General features: G+C 34.8%; 1 protein-coding gene across 5 annotated transcripts in view; it reads right to left on the bottom strand.

Annotated features, from left to right (window-relative positions):
* LOC149805917 (uncharacterized) overlaps positions 1 to 21,683 on the bottom strand; it is a 142,542-nt gene that overhangs the window by 89,223 nt on the left and 31,636 nt on the right. Inside the window, exon 1 of one of the 5 annotated variants that reach the window (XM_089950692.1) lies at positions 906 to 4,715. The exons of the other annotated variants lie outside the window; for them this stretch is intronic. The gene's annotated coding sequence lies outside the window, so the exon portion shown is untranslated. Of the gene's footprint in view, positions 1 to 905; positions 4,716 to 21,683 lie in introns of those variants that run through there. 5 annotated transcript variants of the gene reach the window in all.

Raw genomic sequence — 21,683 nt, 5'->3', positions numbered from 1 at the left:
ACACACCACGGAAGCTGACCATAGTCACACAATGGTATCTGACCTTTTATTAGTAAAACTATGGTCTCCAAAATACTAAAAGGAAATAAAACATCTCACTAACCATGAAAACATAAACATTTTTTAATACAGAAAGAAATCAATTTTTTTATATAAAGCCATGTACTGATTGTAAATAATAATAATAAAAATTAACAACAACAACAACAATAATAATAATAGTAATAATAATAATACATTTATTTAAATAACATCATTTGCTTCAATTTGATATAAACAATTTGGATACTGATTCCACAAACAGACACAGAAAAAGCAAGTGACTTTCACAATATAAAGACTGCTGTTTTGCAATGGATCTCAAGTAAGTACAGTTTTTTGGAGTTGTTTGTGCATATTTTAAAGCATTTTCAATTATAATCATGAACTATGTGATTCCAATATTTGAATACAAGTAATCCATTTAAATCAAATTCTCAGCTAAAGTCTTGATGATGGTTTATCATGGCTTCCAAATTCCACTCAAATTCTCATACTTATCAATGGTGGCTGAGGAAGGACAAGTCACTTTTATAAGCTGCCCGTCAAATCTGACACATCATTTTAAGCCAATTCAGCATTATGTATAGTGCATGACAAGTACAAATGATGCAGGACAAGTCTGAATCTATGTCTTGCAGGAAATGTTGCCAAGTGAAAATTTAATCCTGTGCATATCATTGTCATTAGGGATAATTCTCATTTCTTTGGACTCAGTAATAGCCTATTTTGACTATTTTGACTTTCTGCATCATAGTTGCACCAAACAGATGTGAATAGCAATGTCCAAGATGTGCCAAGACACATGCACTGAAGAATATCATAACAAATACACATACACATTGCATACTATATTGTTTCCTTACCTCTAAGTCACCATCCAATATGGTAGTTCAATCAAGATCTACATAAATATAGTACTTAACATTTCTTAGACTTGCAAAAACACGAAATGCTGACATGGAATGATCACCCTAGTAAAACTATCCATAGGATGTTTACACACGCACAAGATGCTTTTTAACAGTAAAGTGGAATGCAATAAATTGACCTAGCTTATTTAGTGTCATACCATATTTCATCTATTATACACCCCTACAGTGACTACAGACTTGAAGTGAAGTTTTCCTATATAATTTAGGTCCCAATAAAACAAAATTTAAAGAAAACTCCCAGAGAGGTGTGTGTGTATGTGTGTTTATAAATAAAATTTCTTCGGCTTAAGTCTGACCTGAGAATCACCATTTCTACAGATATACAGTTTAAGCTGCATTATCAAACACGTTCATAATCAAATATAAAGAAATTGCACGCATCACTTAAAAATCATTTCCTAATTTTACCAATATATTCAACCTCTGTATTAAAGATATCTGCCCCAAAAGGACAGGATCTTATGACCTCTTGAGTGTTGCATACAACAGGGTTCAATATGCATTAAAATTAACAAGAAAAGGAGATCAGACTTGACTCAGAATATGTATGGTAAACAATGGACGAATTCTTATCATGAATGAAGCAGTTATTACACCTTGTAATTTGGCATCCCTGGGTCTCTGTTGATGAATAAACTGTTGTGAACATTCAGTAATAAATTCATTGAAATTGTCTGTATGAAATGGTATGCATGTCTCAGTGGTTAAGGTGCCAGTTACATAATGTGTTTTACATTTTATCATGAATGAAGCTGTTGTTTACAATGTAATTTGAAATTCCTGTGTTTCTCTGTTGATGACTGAACTGCTGCAAACACTGAGAAATATATTCACTGAAATGTTCTATACCTACAGAGCACGTCTGAATGGTCAATGTACAGAAAAGCCCAGGATCAGCCACTGCAGTGCATCTCAGGGAAAGTTATTCTTCCCAGTTTGCAACAGTAATAGTTTTTCACGTGCTGATATGCTGTTAACCACCAATCAACTAGTTAGTCCTATATTAGGGTATTATATTAATGAAAGTACTAACTAATACTAAAGACTGTACTGACAAGAGGATCAGAAAGAACAGAGCTAAATGCAAAAATACATTAATTGCAGGGTGGCCAATGGGTCACTGTAACCAGCAATGCATATTACTTCACCTGATACAGGTAAAACCCACTATAACATGATGCTCTGGGTCCAAAGAATAACATCATGATGTAAGGGGATTGCATTAAAAATTTTTTCCAAAAACGTCACTATAGAAATCTACATTGAAATTTGTTTGTCTTGTTCACTGGGTTTCATCAGATATCAAATATACTTCAGTTTTGAATTGTATACATGCCAATATGGTGGAAATGGTGCAAGGTGAAATTAAGACAACATTAAATGCAGTGCTGGGATTAAAAATGAGCAAGGGATACAAATAATCAGTGTTTCTGAGAACATATATTTAGGATTAAAAAGAGAGGTCATTTTAAATTTAAAAAATGGGAGCCATGCTGCCATCGTGTTATAAGTGGAATCGTGTTATAACAAATCGTGTTATAACAGGTTTTATCTGTAACTGTATCCAAAAGTTTTCAGAGCGAGCAGTGAGCTACATACAAGAACTTTGTAGTTAATTACAGGAAAAATTATAACAACTGCAACAGCAACTAGATGAAAATCAATGGCAACTACCCTGTCTTTGGAACCGGTGTCATGTAAATCTAGCATTGTAACAAATTCCTAAAATCTACCATGTCACCTGCCTCTTTTCTATATTCAAAATTAAAATTCATTCCAGAGTAAAGTAATATCAAAGACCTTTGATTTAACAGCCATGATGACAAGCTATGGCGATGACCTATTTCTTGATTTGTACACTTTATATCTCAAGGCCCATAGGGCTATAATGAAGATTACATACAAAGAGATGTCTTTAGGTATTTAAGAACATACTATTTTGTGTGTAATGCACCAAAGGAAAATGAATGGTGTAATTAAGCAGAGAAAAACAAAGAAGAGATGTACTTTTGACCTCACAACCCTGTCTGGAGTCTCTAGAGAGGATTTCAGGGTGGAATGTGGCTTGAGCAAACTTTAGATAATTTACAGCCAACCTACATCCCAAAGAAAAGTCGCTGGTTGAGGTTTTGATATTGTCACATGGACATTAAAAAGTGTTTTTGTTTTACAAGGTTCTTTACATCTTCCATTTAGTGACATCCTATATTTCTGTTTTGATCCATGCCCTTGAGTTCAAAAGGGTCAGTGACAGGATTTAAATCCTTTTAGTGCTAAGTACTCTCAGGCATGTGATTTGACATCCATTATAAAAAGGTCTGGTAATGTCCTTTTTTGACAACATGGTTATGTACTATTATTGTATATGTATATTTTGAGTCATTAAAGAACATACCAAAATGAAAATTATAACAGACATGACTGAGCATTCAAAGTATTTTCTGTCATGGTGGTGGTGGTGGTGGGGCTTTAACCTTGCCCTGTGTCCTCAGGTTGCACAGAGATTTGGAACCTTATTACAAGTCTATACAACCTATAGGAAAGCCACATGCCATGTTTGACAGCTATTTTTTTTTAAACAAGAAGTTTGAGGGACTTATGCACATGGTAATCAGACACACAGAATAAATAAAAAGCATGTATAACCAACCATAATATAAATTTCAGTATCTACAATATATATGTACTGTCTGTACTAATGGATTGGTGAAGGAATAAAAAAGGACTTATTTTGAATGTTGTCTCCCCAATGAATTCTTTAATTATTTACTCAAGCATATGTACAAGTACAGTTCAATCTGTCTTAGTGGATACCTCCATGTAACAGACAACTGCACATTAAGGACACAATGTAAACAAGAGTCCCTTGAAGAAACTGATACTCTACTAGGTGAAAGAATTTCTATCTGTTCAAGACCAGACCAATTCTTATTTTGGTAACTGTTGAATGTTGACACCATCGCTGATATTCTGCAGCAATAACAAGATTTTCAATCTAGATCCTGTGGTGCAAAAAATGAATGTCAGATTTGCATCATTTTCATTTAGGACAAAGCAGATATCATTGGAAGTCCTTTGTTGAAAACAGACAAAGCAGATATCATTAGAAGTCCTTTGTTGAAAACCCATAATGTTCATCTACTTAAGTTTATAACAAGATTTTCAGGACAGCTATTGTCTCATCCATACTGGATGTACGACTGCCACCATTATCATTCAGGACCAAGTAGGTAATATAAGAAGACTTCTGGTGAAAATCGAATATGGATATAGCCATCAATCTGGAAAAGAGATAACAATACTTTCAATTAGGACCATCTAGACACTATAAGGACTCTTCTGATGAAAACTCTATGCCAAAATGACTTTCCACTGAAGAGGAGTAGCAAAAGCGAGACTTTTAATTGGACCACATGTATGATATCCAATCAGAACAATTTTAATCTAGGATCCACAAAACATTTTTAAAAAAAGTCTTTAATGAAACATCCATGCCGATTACAACTATTCATTCATGAGAAGCAGTGAAAAGATTTTCATGCTGTCCATTGTGGCAGCCATATTAGAAATCAAATTGGAACCATTTTCGTTTAGGACCAACCAGACATCATAAAGAGACTTTGGGGTAAAACCCATGTCAATATGGCCATCCATTCAGAAGGTGAAGCATTACAAGATTTTCAAGCTGGCTGCTTTTGCAAAAAGATTTTCAAGATGGACAATGTGTTGGCCACATTACATGTCTTAGTAGCACCATTTTCATCTAGGCCAAACTGATGTGTGTAAAAATTCATTGTTCAAGTAGTTTTCGAGAAGTAGCGATAACTTGTGTTAACATAGGGACAGATAACAGATTACAAACCATCCTAAAGGTCTTCTGGTCTTCATTTCAGCTAAAAATCCATATATTTCATTGTTTCACTTTCATATTTAACATCTATTTACTTATAGTTAAGATGGGTACAATTTTGTTTCCAAACTGGAATTATAGATTTGATAAAGACAGAAAAATGATGCCAGCATGAGCTTGCACACACTAGATCTTATTTTTGCAATCACTGGACCAAGCCTTTTACCCATCATGAAAAGCCAACTGCTTTAGCACCATGCTCTTATGTTACATGTTTAGGCTTGAATAAACAGTAACACAAGAAAGAGTGAAAACAACAAGCTTTGAAAAATTTAACAAATTATTTATTTCCCTGGGGAAATAATGTAAAAAAAATAAATAAGAACTTAAGGTTTTAAGATTCAAATCCAAAAAAAATCCAAGAATAATCCACAAATAAAATTTTAGAAGTCCTAATAATGAAATGTTCTAATGAATTCAAGTTCAAGTCCTGACGAAGAATGCAAGATGGAAGGCAATAATGTATGCTGTATCATGTACTGTGTTGTAGCCTACAGTTCCTTGTTGAAACACGAGAAATAACTCGTGTTGAAAATCTGAATAAAATTTTTAAGAAATGTCTTTGTTCAAGAATTCTGTATGAGCACGCATATTTCCTGGAGAAAATTTTTTTAATCCTTTTGAATCCAAATAATTCGAATAAACATTAAAATAAATAAAAACTGACACAACAAAAGAACACCTTGACTTGAAGTGTTTTAAGCCCAGACTGAGATATCTTTCTCTAAGCAGCACTATTAAAACTAAGTAATGTGCAATTTTGGAAAAGCATGAATTACGAAATAGAGGGTCACGTGATCATGTTTACATCACATACTCAAAACATGGCCCTGATGAAAACCAATCATTTTACTCTGAGAATAAAAATTTTTAAAAGCGGTTTACTTCACTAAAAGCTATTTACAAGTCGAGGGTCACGTATCCAACAGAGCCTCGATCTCAGCCTTATTACTCCCACAATAAATATAAATTTTAAAAAAACTTGTTCACATGACTGGTACTAATTTTGAATTAAGGTCAGGAACCAGGTCAGCCTTAGGTGTTTACAATTAGAGTTACTATCAGATTTTCTGAGAGAAAAAAATTCCAAATCACATAAATAAGATTATATTATAATAGCATGTACAATAAAAATTAATTTTTAAAGCTAACAAACAAGCAATAAAATTAAAATAAATATGAATCAAATCAGATATACATGTACGTAACAATATGAAGATGAACATATTAATTATTAATTAAACTTCTCTATATTTAGAGTAGGGTATAACAGTGTTCATGGCAAAACATATATTTAAAGTATGTATACCAGTATGCATGGTAAAACATGTATTTAGAGTGTGTATACCAATACTCATGGTAAAACATGTATTTAAAGTGTGTATACCAGTATGCATGGTAAAACATGTATTTAGAGTGGGTATACCAGTATGCATGGTAAAACATGTATTTAGAGCGTGTATACCAGTATGCATGGTAAAACATGTATTTAAAGTGTGTATACCAGTATGCATGGTAAAACATGTATTTAGAGTGTGTATACCAGTATGCATGGTAAAACATGTATTTAAAGTGTGTATACCAGTATGCATGGTAAAACATGTATTTAGAGTGAGTATACCAGTATGCATGGTAAAACATGTATTTAGAGTGTGTATACCAGTATGCATGGTAAAACATGTATTTAAAGTGGGTATACCAGTATGCATGGTAAAACATGTATTTAGAGTGGGTATACCAGCATGCATGGTAAAACATGTATTTAGAGTGGGTATACCAGTACTCATTGTGAAAAGGTGGAAAGTCAACCACTACTTCCAATCTACAAAAATACTTTACAAAGTTATCAATTCATTGCAAAATTATTTATCAGTTATAAAATAAAATACTACACATCAAGACATAAAAGTTAGAGAGATATGAAGGTAAGATCAACTTACTTAACAAAATTACAAGGGATTTTTTTTTATATGATGACAGCATCCGCAACTGCAACAGACATCTTTCACAACTCTTATTTTAGTGGGTATCAATTTGTATGGCTTTAAGGATGAGACTACATTTTTGTTGGTATTGAAATTCATGAATTAGAGAAGGGATCATTCATTATTGTGAGTCATTACATTTGTACTTTGTTGCATCCAAGAAATTTATGAAAACTGATATCCCATGCAAATACAGTGAAGACACAAATTTCAAATCACACTTCATTATAAAAAGAACTATTATTTCATCAATTCAAAACAGGAAAAGGGAAGGGGTCAGTTTCTATTCCAGGTTAAGTGAATATATGTTCAAAATTTTATTTCAATTTAAAAATTGGTAAAATGTTGAATACCATAAGCATCTGTATGCAACTGTCACTGGTTCAACCATGTGATGTTCAGCAATGACCTTCTTTTAAAAGGAACCAATGTTAATACCACCATACTTGTTATAAACAGTCACCAACAGGAAATAGTACAAGTGTCATCTTAAAACAGGTTGCAGCTTAAATGAGGTAATTTCTTTCACAAACTTATTTTGTTAGCGAGCACATAGTAACTGGGCATTGCTATTTCTGACAGAAGAGACTGCTTAATACAAACAGGTTGTATTTAATTAAAATTAAAATTAATTTTTAAATATAATAGTAAAATGACACTATTAAATATCTTTTAAACAGATGGTATCAGCCATCTTGCTATACATGTAGGAACACAAATCTGTACTAAAAAAAAACACTTTTGTAACTAGGTGAAATAATGATTTTTTCCCTTCGAAATACCGTCTTTGCTCTCCTGTAACTTGAGTCAAACTGCAAACATTCTGATCTGCTATTGCATAATATGCCTGTACATCAGGGTCTACAGTGTTTGTTCTACTGATTACTCCAAATAAACTAAACAGACCCAGATCCGCCAGAACATTATGTGATGGCAGATCTGGGTCTGTGCAGTTTCCAGCTGAACTTGACGTATACGCAAATATATACTGCAAGCAGGGATATGTTGCAGCCGGAATATGAAATACACTTCTTACAATTCCTAAACTCCACCAAATGCCAAGACAAATACAGCAAAGGTTGTACCTCATTTCTTATTTCCATTATATTTGCTCAAAACCTTGCCTAAGATAAACTGTTTAGTCTAGAAGTTAAACTCATCAGCCTGTCCTCTATTAGCATGCCTTTTAGGCATCCCATGACTGAGTATAACCAAGGTAATAATACATTTGGAACAGAATACATGTTACATGGTGCACCTCATTAGTAATGCATTTATGAACCAATTAATCTTAAGAGGCAAAAACATGGAATTTTGTGTAGAACAATTGCTACAAGAGAACATTTTGAGCTAAAAATATTTACTGCATCCCTATTGTAGAGATCATTTCTGTAAAATATCAGTGGAGTACCATATATAATCACTTAAAAGTTAAGTCCAACTGCAAACAACATAGAACATCATCTGCTGTCACGTAATGTGCCAAAAGATCAGGGCCTATATTGTTTGTTCTAATGATTACTCCTAAAAATAGCTACAGAATACCACATCTGCAATTTGCACTTGGACTTGGCTTTTAAGTGAGCGGATACAGTAGATGTAAGTGTTTCCATAAAATAGACTGAAAGTTAAATCTGACATAAAAATGCTTAGCACTGAGACCACAATTTCCTATAGGTGTCATGGGTTCAAGTGATGTCAATGATTTTTAAATTACAACCCATAACCAACTTTGTGTTACCATTTATTGACAATGTCATCTATGACAGAAAGTAATAATGTTTCCTCTTGGTAAAGAGGGGTGATTAATTAGATTTGGCTGTCAACCCTACAGGTTATCTTGAGGATGACCTCCCTCCATTTTATTGCCCCCCCCCCCCCCGTGTGAGTGGATAGACAGAACATCAACAGAGAACTGAGCATAACTAGTGAACGAAATAATACAATACAAGCCCCCTTTAGAGAAGAGAATAACAATTTAATCAATGACATGATCTAATAGTGTCAGAATCAATTCATTGGCAAATTTACATTACAGAATTTCAATAGCAGTGTTCTATTATTGATTCATTTCATCACGATAATGAAAGTATTGAAACAAGCACAATGTCCATGCCTGATTTGTATCACATAGCATAGCTTCCCGTCTTCGTCTCCATGTATCCCATGTCTTCCCACCTTCACATGTATACATTTGATCTTTCTTCATCCTTGTATCCTAACCACTTGATCTCTTATCTGGACTTCATCTTTCAAACTGTCCCAGACTGTTCCAGAGAGCTGTTTCCCTGAATGACAAGATTACCACTCAGTCTCTATTTGTATCACCTTATACATGTATATAAAATTCTCTCACTTTCGTTACTCAGAAAGCATAAACTAGCTATCCAAACACTGCATAAATTCTGACATAAAGTGACCTTAATGGTTAATGGTCTTTACAAATTTAAATTGTATTTTGAGTAAGGTACAATCGTTATCTCTAGTTACAAATGACCTCTGTAATGTACATCTAAGCCTGACATAATTCGATAGGCCATCACCCTCACATCACAGCAAATGACCATAAATTAACATGTAAGTGGTGCATATAAACACACATTCCCAAATCTCTCTGTATACGCTATCACATGACTCCTTAGACATACAACCTAGCCAGATCCACTCTATAAGATACATGCTATTACTGTTGCATAGGGCTCACTAACTTCTAGCTCACGGCAATCCCTAACCTACAAGATTCTTTAAGCATTAAAAAAATCAGATATAAATATGCAATTATTGTTAACTCATGATACACAGTATTGTCATAACAGACAAAGGAAATTAATTCATATAACCCTATGAAATCATACACATCTGAAAATCTGGATCGCATGCAATAAGTCAATTCTATCAATGAACTAGTAACTATAATATTAAAGAAATAAATTGAATAAACAACTCTAGCATATCAACAGATTTCCATGAAATCGAATAAACGATGCATATTATGAATCCTAGGCATATCAAACACATTTGCAATAAAACAAAATAAACAGAATAGAAAATTGCATGAAAAATTAAAATTGCGTACCTTAATGCTGTTCTTTCCAAGAAAATGTGCATCCTAGTACTAAAGGCCTGTCTTCGCCTAAAAGACAGCCACCTGGTCCCCTTACTTGTCTTAACGAGGAAGAACTACTTTTTAGTTTTTAAACGAATCTTGCTCCTCTTGCAGAAAAAATCTCGGACTGAGGACATTCACCCAAAGTCATTACTTTAAATTAAAGATTTCTTCCAGGGTGTATGCCTTAAGTTAAAATGACCGACCATAATCAGTTGTTCCTTATTGTTACCCAAGATAATTATTACTTCCGCCAGATTTTGACAGCTTAGCAAATCTGAGAAATACGACACATACCAACTTCCTTTTATTAAACAACTATTCAACATAACGTTCCCATTAAGCGGGCATCTTTATGTTTACTTTCCCAGGGCGGCTTTGGAATGCCCTGGTCAATTCCAAATTAGCCACATATGCTGGCCTCTCCTCCCATGAAATTTAACAACTGACATGGGAAAATGTCGAAGTGACCCTTCACATAAAACCTTGCTGGCTTGAATGTACTAAAATTTTAATGCACAATGTATTCAATTTTAAGGTTCAATACTTATTCAAAATTGGACACAATACACAGAGGATTAGCTAATGCAGCAAGTTGTGAAGTAAAATGAACAATGATCAATAACACTTGAAAAACTATAAAATACCAACAAGGAAACAAATCAAACTTAAATGTACATAATTATCCTGCAATGATAGGTCATGGTAAACACAAGCTGCAGTTACAAGGGTCTGTTTTACTGACTAATGTACAAAAGAGAATCCTTTTCAGTTTAAATCACTGTGTATTTCAAATGGTGTTATCATTACGACTGTTTCAAAATATTGCAATCATTGTGTGATGCATATTTAAAACAGTGAAATTATTACGTATTTAAGTGTGATCATTATTTATTTCAGTGTGATCTTTATGTATTTCAAATATTGTGATCATTATGCATTTGAAAGTGTGATCATTACGTATTTCAAATACTGTGATCATTATGCATTTGAAAGTGTGATTTTTATGTATTTCTAAATATTGTGATCATTATGCATCTGAAAGGGTGATCGTTATGCATTTCAAATGTTGTGATTATATATTTTAAACAGTGTGATCATTACGTATTTCAAATATTGTGATCATTATGCATTTGAAAGTGTGATCATTACATATTTCAAATATTGTGATCATTATGCATCTGAAAGGGTGATCGTTATGCATTTCAAATATTGTGATTATATATTTTAAACAGTGTGATCATTAAGTATTTCAAATATTGTGATCATTAAGCATTTCAAATATTGTGATCATTATGTATTTCAAACACTGTGATCATTATGTATTTCAAATATCATGATTGTCACGTTTGCCTGCCTGCGATTACGTAAGTCAGGAACAAAGGAATGGATTAGCGCAATGAGTATGTCGACCCTGCACTGTTACGGCGATTTTGTTTGTACAAGAACACCCCCACCCCGTTAGGTGTTAACACTAGCATATAGATGTTAGAAGCTTTGTTCTGAGAACAAAGGACCCTCAATGCTATTGTAAATCTCCCCGCTTTGACAGATGGCTTGAGGCTCGTCTGTTAAGCTGGACCGACTGGGGGTAGAATTGATATCCAATCAGAACTGAGGAAGGGTGGGGCCATCAATTCGAACCAGAACTTAACAGTCATCTGAACTAATAACGAATTAGTGATTCGTAAGCCGTCATACTGGTAAAGCAGAATATACTCACTCCGAGGGAGCCACTCATGATTTGGCGGGAAAACTCTTAGTACATTCTAAGGACAGAAAGCTTCGTAAAGGAAGCTTTTGGGGACAGAGTAGTCAAGTCCCGAGTCTCAGAGAGACAGAATAGAAGTAGGCGGGGAACAAGCCTCATTGAAGGAGAAATAGAGAACAGAAGTAGGCAGAGAACAAGCTTCGTTGAAGGAGAAATAGAGAATAGAAGTAGGCGGGGAACAAACCTCGTTGAAGGAGAAAGAGAGAAAGAAAAGGAGGAGGAGAAAGAAGACAAAAGGGGAAGAGGACAGGAAGAATCGGAGAACGCCGGAAAGAGGAAAGCAATTGGCGTAGTAAACACAGATGAGTAGAAACCAAGTACAGGGGAAAGCCATCTCACACTAAATCACGTGATGAAATAGGTTATCACATGGTCGAGAGGGAGCAGATTGGTTGAGAACTTAATATCGTTTAATTTGTATTAAATTGTTATTATTTTGGATTTCACCTTTGTGTTCTTAATAATTTAATTGTCGGTATTGCTGACTGGGGGCTCGGAGCTTTACCTCTCTCTATCACTAATTTCACTTCCTACAGAAACGAGCCAGGGTGGGAATTCCTCAGTAATTCAAATAAATATTGGGAGCATCCCACCCCAATGCATAACAGTGAGTCACATAGAACTTCACAATGATCATTACGTATTTCAAAATACTGTGATCATTATGCATTTCAAATATGGTTTTCTTGGATCAACGGTAGTCCAGATGGTAAAGCATTAGACATGTAATCCAAAGATTTTAGGTTTGATACCCAACCTGACTAGCCTGAGCTGGAAAAACACTTTTAAAGGATCCCATTTTCTCAGCATGACATAGCCAAAAAGAGTGTTAAAAGTTCTATTATAAATCAGCCAACATTTCAAGCATGGTACTTGACCTATTTGTACTAAACCACCGCTAAACATAGTCTGAGCTTCATCCTGAAGTTACTCCTCTTCAACTCAAAGTGAAGATGATTTTGTTATTTATATACAATATATGATACTGTAATTTGGAAACTACAGTCAACTGTGAAATCAAACTGAAGATACGACCCTTACAGTGTCTACTGTTGACCTAGTCATTTCAATATTATGAAGCACTGAAACCTTTCTAAAGACCTCACCTTAAAATTCCAACTCTTATTTAGTAATAATAATAATAATAATAATAATAATAATGAGGACTTTGTATAACGCCTAATCTTAAACAACACCTATAAGAAAAAAAACCTATATAATGATATGATTACAAACTCAAACACAAACACCATGAAATTAGAAAACAGAGAAAAAAACATACTGAGAATATTTAAGGTAGGAAACATTATTTGGTCTTTAAGTTTGTTCTTGCAGTCAAAATAAGTGAGTTTTGAGAGCACTTTTGAATGTGATCACTGTGTCTTTGTGTCTAAGTTCAGTGGGAAATTCATTCCACATTGCTGAGCCCTGGGATGCAAAAAGAATGCTGTCCATATGACTTTGTTTTCATACTGGGAATACAACTGGATATCATCATCAGAATGCAATCCCATGAATCCAGACACTTCTGATTCTATTTTCTGTTTCAAATCAGCAAGGTGACCCTGTGCTTGACATGATATTGTAATTTAATGGATACTGCATGTCAACTGTGAACTCAATGTCACCCTGTGCTTGGTGTGATACTGTACTGTAATTTAATAGTAACTATATGTATGTGTGTGTGATTTGGATTTTTAATGTAGCTTTAACAATTTTTCAGTCATATCACTATTATGTCTGCAGTGTGGCAGTTTATAGTGATGTCTAGCACTGGGGCATCATGCCGCAGACATGTAGCATGATGTCCCACCCAGTCACATTATCCCGACACCAGGCCAACCAGTCCTAACACTAACCTCTTAATGCTGAGCGCCAAGCAAGGCAGCTATTAGTACCATTTTTATAAGTCTTTGGTATGACTCAGCTGGGGATCAAACCCACAACCTCCTGCATAAAAGGTGGACACTCTAACCACTAGGCCACGGGAGAGGTAATGGTAAATTTATGGCAGCTATGAAATCAAGGTCACCTGTACTTTGAAAAACTACTAATGAATTGTTTTTTTTCTTCTAATTCTTTTTTTTTCACACTGAAGTAACCTGGGCCCAACATTTTTTAAGTGGATCAAAAATTTTACAGTAAAGTAAATCCTCTTACATAAGACCAGAGGTGCCTTAATTCAGAGTTGTACTTTTGCCATGTCATCGACAATTACCAACTCAGTGATGCTATTGTGAAGAGGTCTGGTTAAGTAAGTGGCCACACAGGGAGATTTTTCTATCTAAATCATCCATGACATCATTCCAAGCAGCAAATATCCATTAAACCGCAGGGTCAGTTTTTCTTTAAACATCAATGTTTTTTAAAATTGCAAAAGACTATGTTTTGGGCAGCAAAATTTCATAATTCAATTTGGCAAATGGTGGTAATTACTTGAGTACTTATATATTAAAATGGATGGGGCACCAAAGGTATGCAATATTAGATTCCACATTTGCTGAAAGGTTCATTAAAATGTAATGAAGTAAAAAATACAAATTATTAAGTGAACACTTGTATGAGTTTGCTACATGCTAAATGACAATGTCATGTCCACCCAATTATGTATCCAGAAAAAGCAGCTCAAATTAAAAGCTGGGTCAGTTGAACTGCTGTCATGGCAGATGTTTTAGTGCTTTGCTAAATCAATATTACTTGAGACAAGTATACCAATAGGAAATGTAATAAATAACAAATGTGGTGGTACTGTATATACTCACTTGCAAGATGGGTCCAACTGCAAGCAATATACCTGAGATCTGCCATTGCAAACTGTGCAGACAGATCAGAGTCTGTGTTGTTTGTTCCTCTGATTACTTCCAACAAGCTAAACAGGTCCAGATCTGCCAGCACAGTATGCAATGTCAGATCTGGGTCTATGCAGTTTACTTTTGGATCCAACTTATAAGTAGGTGTATATGGTAAGTATGAGACAGGGATTTAAAATTGCTGACACAGCAAACAAAAGTCCCCAAAGGGCTGACTCTTTACTGGGTTGAAAAAGACTTCCAAGAATTCAAAATAAGACCATTTCTTCCTTTTAACTGTCAAGTATTGCAACCATATATGATATTCTTCAGCAATAACAAGATTTTCAAATTAGTAACTACTTTTAAAACAGTCATCACAGCCGCAATACTGATGTACAACTGGCACTATTTTCATTTAAAACCAACTACAGTTGTATGCATCAAAAGAAGTCTATTGCTGATAATCCTATTTTGATACAAGCGATCCATTTGGAGTGGAGTAAAAATAACAATATTTTCAAGATATGTCCTTCCATTCAGGAGTAGCAAAAGTATGATTTCCAAATTAGTTGCTGTGGCAGATATAATGGAGGTCAGATTGGCACAATTTCCATTTAAGACCCCCTGGACATTATAAGAGTGTTTTGGGGAAAACCCCACACCAATACCATTTTCTGTTCAGGTAGAATTTACAAGATTTTTAAGAAGGCTGCCAGGGTGGACATTTTAGAAGTCAAATTAGCATTATTTTTATTTAGGACCAGCTAGACATGAAAAGAAGTTATTTTATGAAAATGCCATGCTGAAATGATCATACTTTCTGGAGAAGTAACAATAACAAGATTTTCAAGATGGCTAACACAGTAGCCATACTTCACATCACAAATTGACACCTTTTTTCACTTAGCACTAACCATGCATCATAAGAAGTCTTTTAGTGAAAAACCCATGTCAATATGACTATCCATTCAGGAGGAGTTAAAGTAACACAAATTTCAAGAGGGCTGCCATGGTGACCATATCCAGGACAGGATTGGCACCATTTTCATTTAGGAACAACTAGACATCATAGTCTTTTAATGAGAACCCAATATGATATGACCATCCATTCAGGAGGAATGGGAATAACAAGATTTTCAAGATGGTCATTGCAGTAGACATACTGGATGTCTGAGCAGTACTGTAGTTATATAGGACCAACTAGACAATGAATTAAGTTTGTGTCAAAGCCTCAAGGCAATCCTCCAGGTAGCTTAGGAGTTAAGTGACAAGAAACTTGTGCCATTAGATAAACTGACAGAGAGTGGACAGCAGACAGATCAACCCATAAACTCTTCTGGTCTATGACCAGTAGAGCTAAAAACCTAAAATATGATGATTGCTGGAAAGATAAATAATATTTCTAGAGGACAAAAAGTGAATTATTTAAATCATACTATTGTATACATACATTGCAGCATGTGCAATATGAAGCTTATACTAGCATTTTTTTCAAAATCCAATATTCAAGTTTGGAAACAAATTGTACAAATGTTCAAATTCAGTATCTTCCATTATAATGACTCTTTCAATCATCATTGCATGAAATTCCAGTAAGATATACATATCACATGATAAATTAATCTTTCATCTGTACTTCACACCTGGAGTGTACATATTCACCAATTGTCTGGATGGTCAATGACCATACAAGAGTCCACATTAAAACTTTTTATGATCAGTTAAGATGACCACTGAGGATTTGTGGACTGTTATTGAAATGTGCTGTATCATTCTGTATGGAAGTTAATTACATCTTAATATGGACAGCAGTCCTAGAGGTTACTGTAACTAAATTCCAATTCCCAAAAGGAAACTGTTGCATCAACAATGCCTTGATCATGCCATTGTAGTTTGCTAAAGTTCTTCTTATCCATGGTTCATTTAAAATTGCCCCTTGCCCCACCTCCCCGTGCCAATGACCCTTATTTTTCATCTTTAGTGCAAAAAAGTTCCCTCAATGGTGCTCATAGGGTACATAAAAAATGACACATGAAAATAACATAGTAGCGATAAAAGATCATTGTGATTTCTTTTACACTGAATTGAGCGCATTTTATGCTTCATGAACATAGAATGCTCCTAGCCAAAGAATCAAAAGACAAACAATGTCACTGGCTGACAGAAATATCTTTTAAAAAACTTACTGCTTCAGTACCAATCCAGAACACATGATTCATGACTATTTAAGAAAAATATATGGAAAATGTACAATCTTTTTAAATAAAAATGCATAAAGAAATGAACATTACATTTTTTTCTTCATTTGAGTAAAAATCTGTGTGATATCTTAACTGTTCACACCATTTAATAGTAATTCACATTCAAATTTGACATTTTAATGGCTTGCCTGTGAATGAAAGTACTTCCTCTAAATTTTGTACTGAACTGAATTTATGTAAGGTGCATTCCTCTTCTGCCAGCCAGTATACTGCAGTCATAATCACTATTGATGTGTTCTTATGCAAACATCGAATTATAAATAAATGAGAATTACTTCATGAATATCTATCAATAATGCAGTAATTATAAACTAACCACAACAATGTTGCACTGTCTTTATCCTCAAAGAGTCAGAGATAAAAAAGTTGACTAAGACAACATTCTTACTGTAGTCATAGAAAGTCATGTTTGTAATGCTGACTTTATTTACCACTCAGATTGATTCCCAAAAGCTTATTCTGTAAGGCTCATATTTTAAATTGCTTGAAAAGAGAAAAACCATTTTTCACAATTTCAGTTGGATGAAATCACTTTCATTTATTAATTCTGAAAAAGTCCTCAATATGTTAGCAAATCATCTCTCCTGAAAACATCTATTTGCATTTGGTTATTGCTATGTTATATATGAATTCACTTGCGGTCAGTCACTGTTAACAGTCTAAGCAAACTATTAGTCTGGGCAGGTTACAATGCTGATAAGTAAGTACCTCTGCTATCTGGCAATTTACTATCCATATCTAGATACTATCCATACACTGACCAACTCAGAAGACATGTCAGAAACCATTTATAACTTGATTATAAGTCGAGCTAAAAAGCAAACTGCACAGACCCAGATCTGCTGTCACATAATGCGCCAGCTCATCTGGATCTGTGCAGTTTGTTAGAAATATTCAGTGGAACAAACAACATAGACACTAATCTGCAGGCATGCTATGGCAGATCAGGATCTTTGTTGTTTGCAGTTTGACTTGACTTATAACGTATCACATATAGTATGCTAAGAGAAGAAAAGAGTACCAAAGACTAGGTCCCTATACATGGGCATCAACAGGGTTTCTTCAAATGGTGGGGTTTATAATAGTGGTGGGGCCATGCCATAATCAAAAGGAAGCTGTGTCAACACCCCCACCAGGTCAACCATCTTTATTTTCATGACTTGTTAAGCTCAACATAATGTCTTGATTGTAAATTAAACTAAATAAAATTCTTCGTAACAAAATGTGTTAACATGTTTTTGCAAAATGTAAAACTATCCATATTCATTGGAGCACTTATGTTATGAGATCTTCAGTTTCATAGGTGTGAAGTTTTGCACATTGTCAAGCTCTTTAATTTTGGAGGCAAAGTCTTTGCATGTAGTCTGCAATCCCAGAGTGCCTAAATAGAAGTGATCAGTTTTGAAAAAACATTAGAACTTATTAAGTTTGCTACCCACATCAAATACCATCATGGTGGATGCGGAAAAAAATGCACAAATATCACCAATTTTATTTTGACCCCAAACCATTTTAATGCATCATTCAAATATCTGAGTTCTAGTGATGTTTCTGAGGGCACCTTTTGGTACAGATAAAGAGAATGATAAGACCTTATTAAATATTCTTGGCAAGACAGGAAAACATTACTTGCTGTGCCTTAGGATTTTTGCCAAAATCATGCAGCACTCCCCTTGGAGTTGCTTCAAATATAGATATGGTTAAAATTCTTCATGAAACCTGTTTCATACAAAATTGTAATAGGAACCTGTTGGATGCATATTGTATTGGGAAACTAGCTTCTACATCTGTTATTCAATAATTGAAAATGGAACCCAATATTAGGCCCTAGGTTGGGGGAGGGAGGGGGTATTAAATGTAAAGTGTATACTGAAGACAAGAACTTTGTGACACTGAACAAGTTGATTACACATGAAATTATGCCTAAAGTCAGACTTGACTATCTTGTGAAAATGAAGGTTGCAACCTCATTGGAAAACAAATATTCTCTTTCGCTGAACCTTTCATACCTTATGGATCCCACAAGATAATGCATAGGTCAATTATTGGCGAGTACACAAGTCCAAAATGATGGTCAGTTTCTATTTTAGCTACTAAAAATGTTTTGTAGATTTTTTATGAGCTCAAGGTAAATTTCCTAGCATTTTGAGAAGCCATGAAAGGCAATTTTCGGACTCGGATTAGTATAATGTTTATTTTATATTGGACTGAGTTTTCTGTGCATCCTTCATACTGAAATTTGTTAGTGCACTGGTCAGACCTGCAACTTAAATGGCAGATGATGTTCTACCTGCAACAATGAAAACCTGCCTCCCCCTTGCACAATGACTTTTGAATGAATCAACTATGCACAGCTACATATGAACAAAGGATTTTGTTTTTGAGGAAAACCATCACCCCTTTATCCAGTATTGATATGTTTCATGATTTCAATGTTGAACATGTCGTTGGAGCTCACGGGGTTACAGAGCAGTCATTTCAATCAGTAGTAATAGTAATGCCCTCTTCGCCTCGAACAGCATTACAAGAGATGAACGTAGGTTTTGGTTCTTGTAGGATGCTCACCACAACTATATCTAGTATTGATATGGTTCAGATCATCATGATGAGGCATGTTGTTGGAGCTCACAGGGCTGTATAAGTCCTTTCAACAGCAGTTCACTAAATAACATGACAAAAACATGGCTGCTTATGGACCAGAAAAATAACCAGTGCAATGCAAATAAACAGTTGGACAGCACAAGCTGATCTTCTACAAAAGCTATATGGTAATGTGGCATCCAAATGCTGGCTTAACATCCTATAAAAAGTGCTTGTACAAGCAGGCATTTCAAAAAGTTGATAGTACCCGGAATCCACCCCCACCCCCTAGAAATAGATGATGACTCACTCATTCAGGCAATACTGAGGCATGAATTACCATATATACTTGCTTATAACACGAGTCCAACTGCAAACTGCACAGACCCAGATCTTCTATTACAGATATGTACAGTTAAAAGCAACACAAACCCTGATCTATAGGCACATTGTGCAATAGCATATTGGGATCTTTGTTGTTTGAGGTTTGACTTTGATTTATTAGCAGGTATGTAAGGTAGATCTCCAGGATCAGAGCTTCTGACATATTAGCTACTATTATAAAGTCTGTCATGGGAATACTGAAGCATGCAGTTATTAGAGCAGTTAACTTGCAATCAGAGAAATGTATTAATTAACAGTGCTGAAGGTAAATCCAGAAATTTGGTCGAACATTTCAGACCATAACAGGTTCCCTGACATCCAAGTGCAAAAGGCTCAGGGGTATATGGTCAATGCCATCATTTTTAATTAAAGAGAGTAACAATCCACTAGAAGTGTCCAAATGTGATGCCCTGGCAAGTGACATATCATGCAGATACTCAGCAGAGTTTATGCAGAGGACCTGTTTCAGGCCAGTCCAAGCCCAATAAATGAAAACTACAGCAACAATGTACAATGCAAGAATAAGAAGCAGACCAAATGGGGACAGGGCTCTGCTTGGCAACAGAGACTGCCATCACCTACCAATGTTATTACTACTTTTGCCATAATCTTTCCAGTAGAAAAAATAGTTACTTCTGTGGAGGTAGGATTGAAGAACTCAGCAATCTGAGCTTTGCAATAAGGAAATGATGTAGAGCAGTATATATGTGGCTCAGTGATTATCATCTACCAGGCTGATTCTGAATCACACACATTAAACCAGGATTCCAAACGGATGTGAAATTTTACACAATACTGAATGCACATTTGGTAAATCAAGAATGAATTGGACAACTCGAACACACAATGCAGAATGTATAAATGCATCAAATTTTGTGATAACCAAAAGATTCTGATATATATTAAAGTAGATGAAATGTTATGGAGAACTATATTACCTTCTTAAGACAATAAGGGGGGGGGGTCACTTCAGATTTATTCATAGTACCAATGGTAAATTCAGACCAAGCATAAATCAAAAGAGTTTGAATGATTTCCACTCATGGTTTTTCAATTAGTCTGAAACTAATGACAGAGGAATGATTTTTGTCATGTCCATCGATCTACATATTTCAGCATTCCAACAGATGAACATTTTCCAAATAAAAAATTCAGTGGAATGCAATACCACTATGCATTATAAATTTGTTTGTTTAATCTTGGGGTTTCCTGTGCACAGAATGTCTGTGAAGTGTCGAATTTTGAATTGTACTAAACCTTAAAGTTGTATGCATTGAGCATTAAAATTTTATTACATTTAAGCCAAAAAAGTCTTTGTGAAGGGTCACTTCAACCCTTCTTCTTTCATCCCCCTCCATGTCAGTGTTAAACTTAAAAAGCCAGCATCTAAAACTCATTGCGATTTGACTGGGGAATCGCAACGCTGTCCTGAGAAAGTAAACATTTGAGCTTCCAAACATAACTGCTTGATAAAAACCCATGTCAAATAGTCATTTTCAAAGGGAAGTTGATTGCAATGTAGTTAACAGATTCTAGGCTATCCAAAATATGGCGAAAGAAGTGATTATCTTGGGAAAATTTTGGAACCGCTGCATACGACTCGTCAGAGTAAATTAAGGCATACACTTTGGAAGTAATGTGAATTTAAAGTGATGACCTTGGTCGAAATTCTTTAGTCTGAAAACTCCTGAGAGAAGAAGTTTGGCTCCAAGGAAGCCTAAAAGGAACAGTGCTTTCCTCGTTAAACAAGAAAAGGGGACCTGGAGGTGGCTGTCTTGTAAGAAAAGACGGGTTTTAGTGCATGGATGCACAATTTCTGAAAGAGAACAGCATTACGGTACGCAATTTTAATTTTTCACACAATTTTCTATTTTTGATTGTTTATGCAAATGTGTTTGATATGACTAGGATCCATACTAT

The sequence above is a fragment of the Sinohyriopsis cumingii genome, chromosome 2 (assembly GCF_028554795.1).
Source record: "Sinohyriopsis cumingii isolate HCF-2022 chromosome 2, ASM2855479v2, whole genome shotgun sequence".
Classification (NCBI taxonomy): domain Eukaryota; kingdom Metazoa; phylum Mollusca; class Bivalvia; order Unionida; family Unionidae; genus Sinohyriopsis; species Sinohyriopsis cumingii.
The sequence above is the reverse complement of the archived record's forward strand: the minus strand, read 5'-3'. Positions and strand labels throughout refer to the sequence as shown.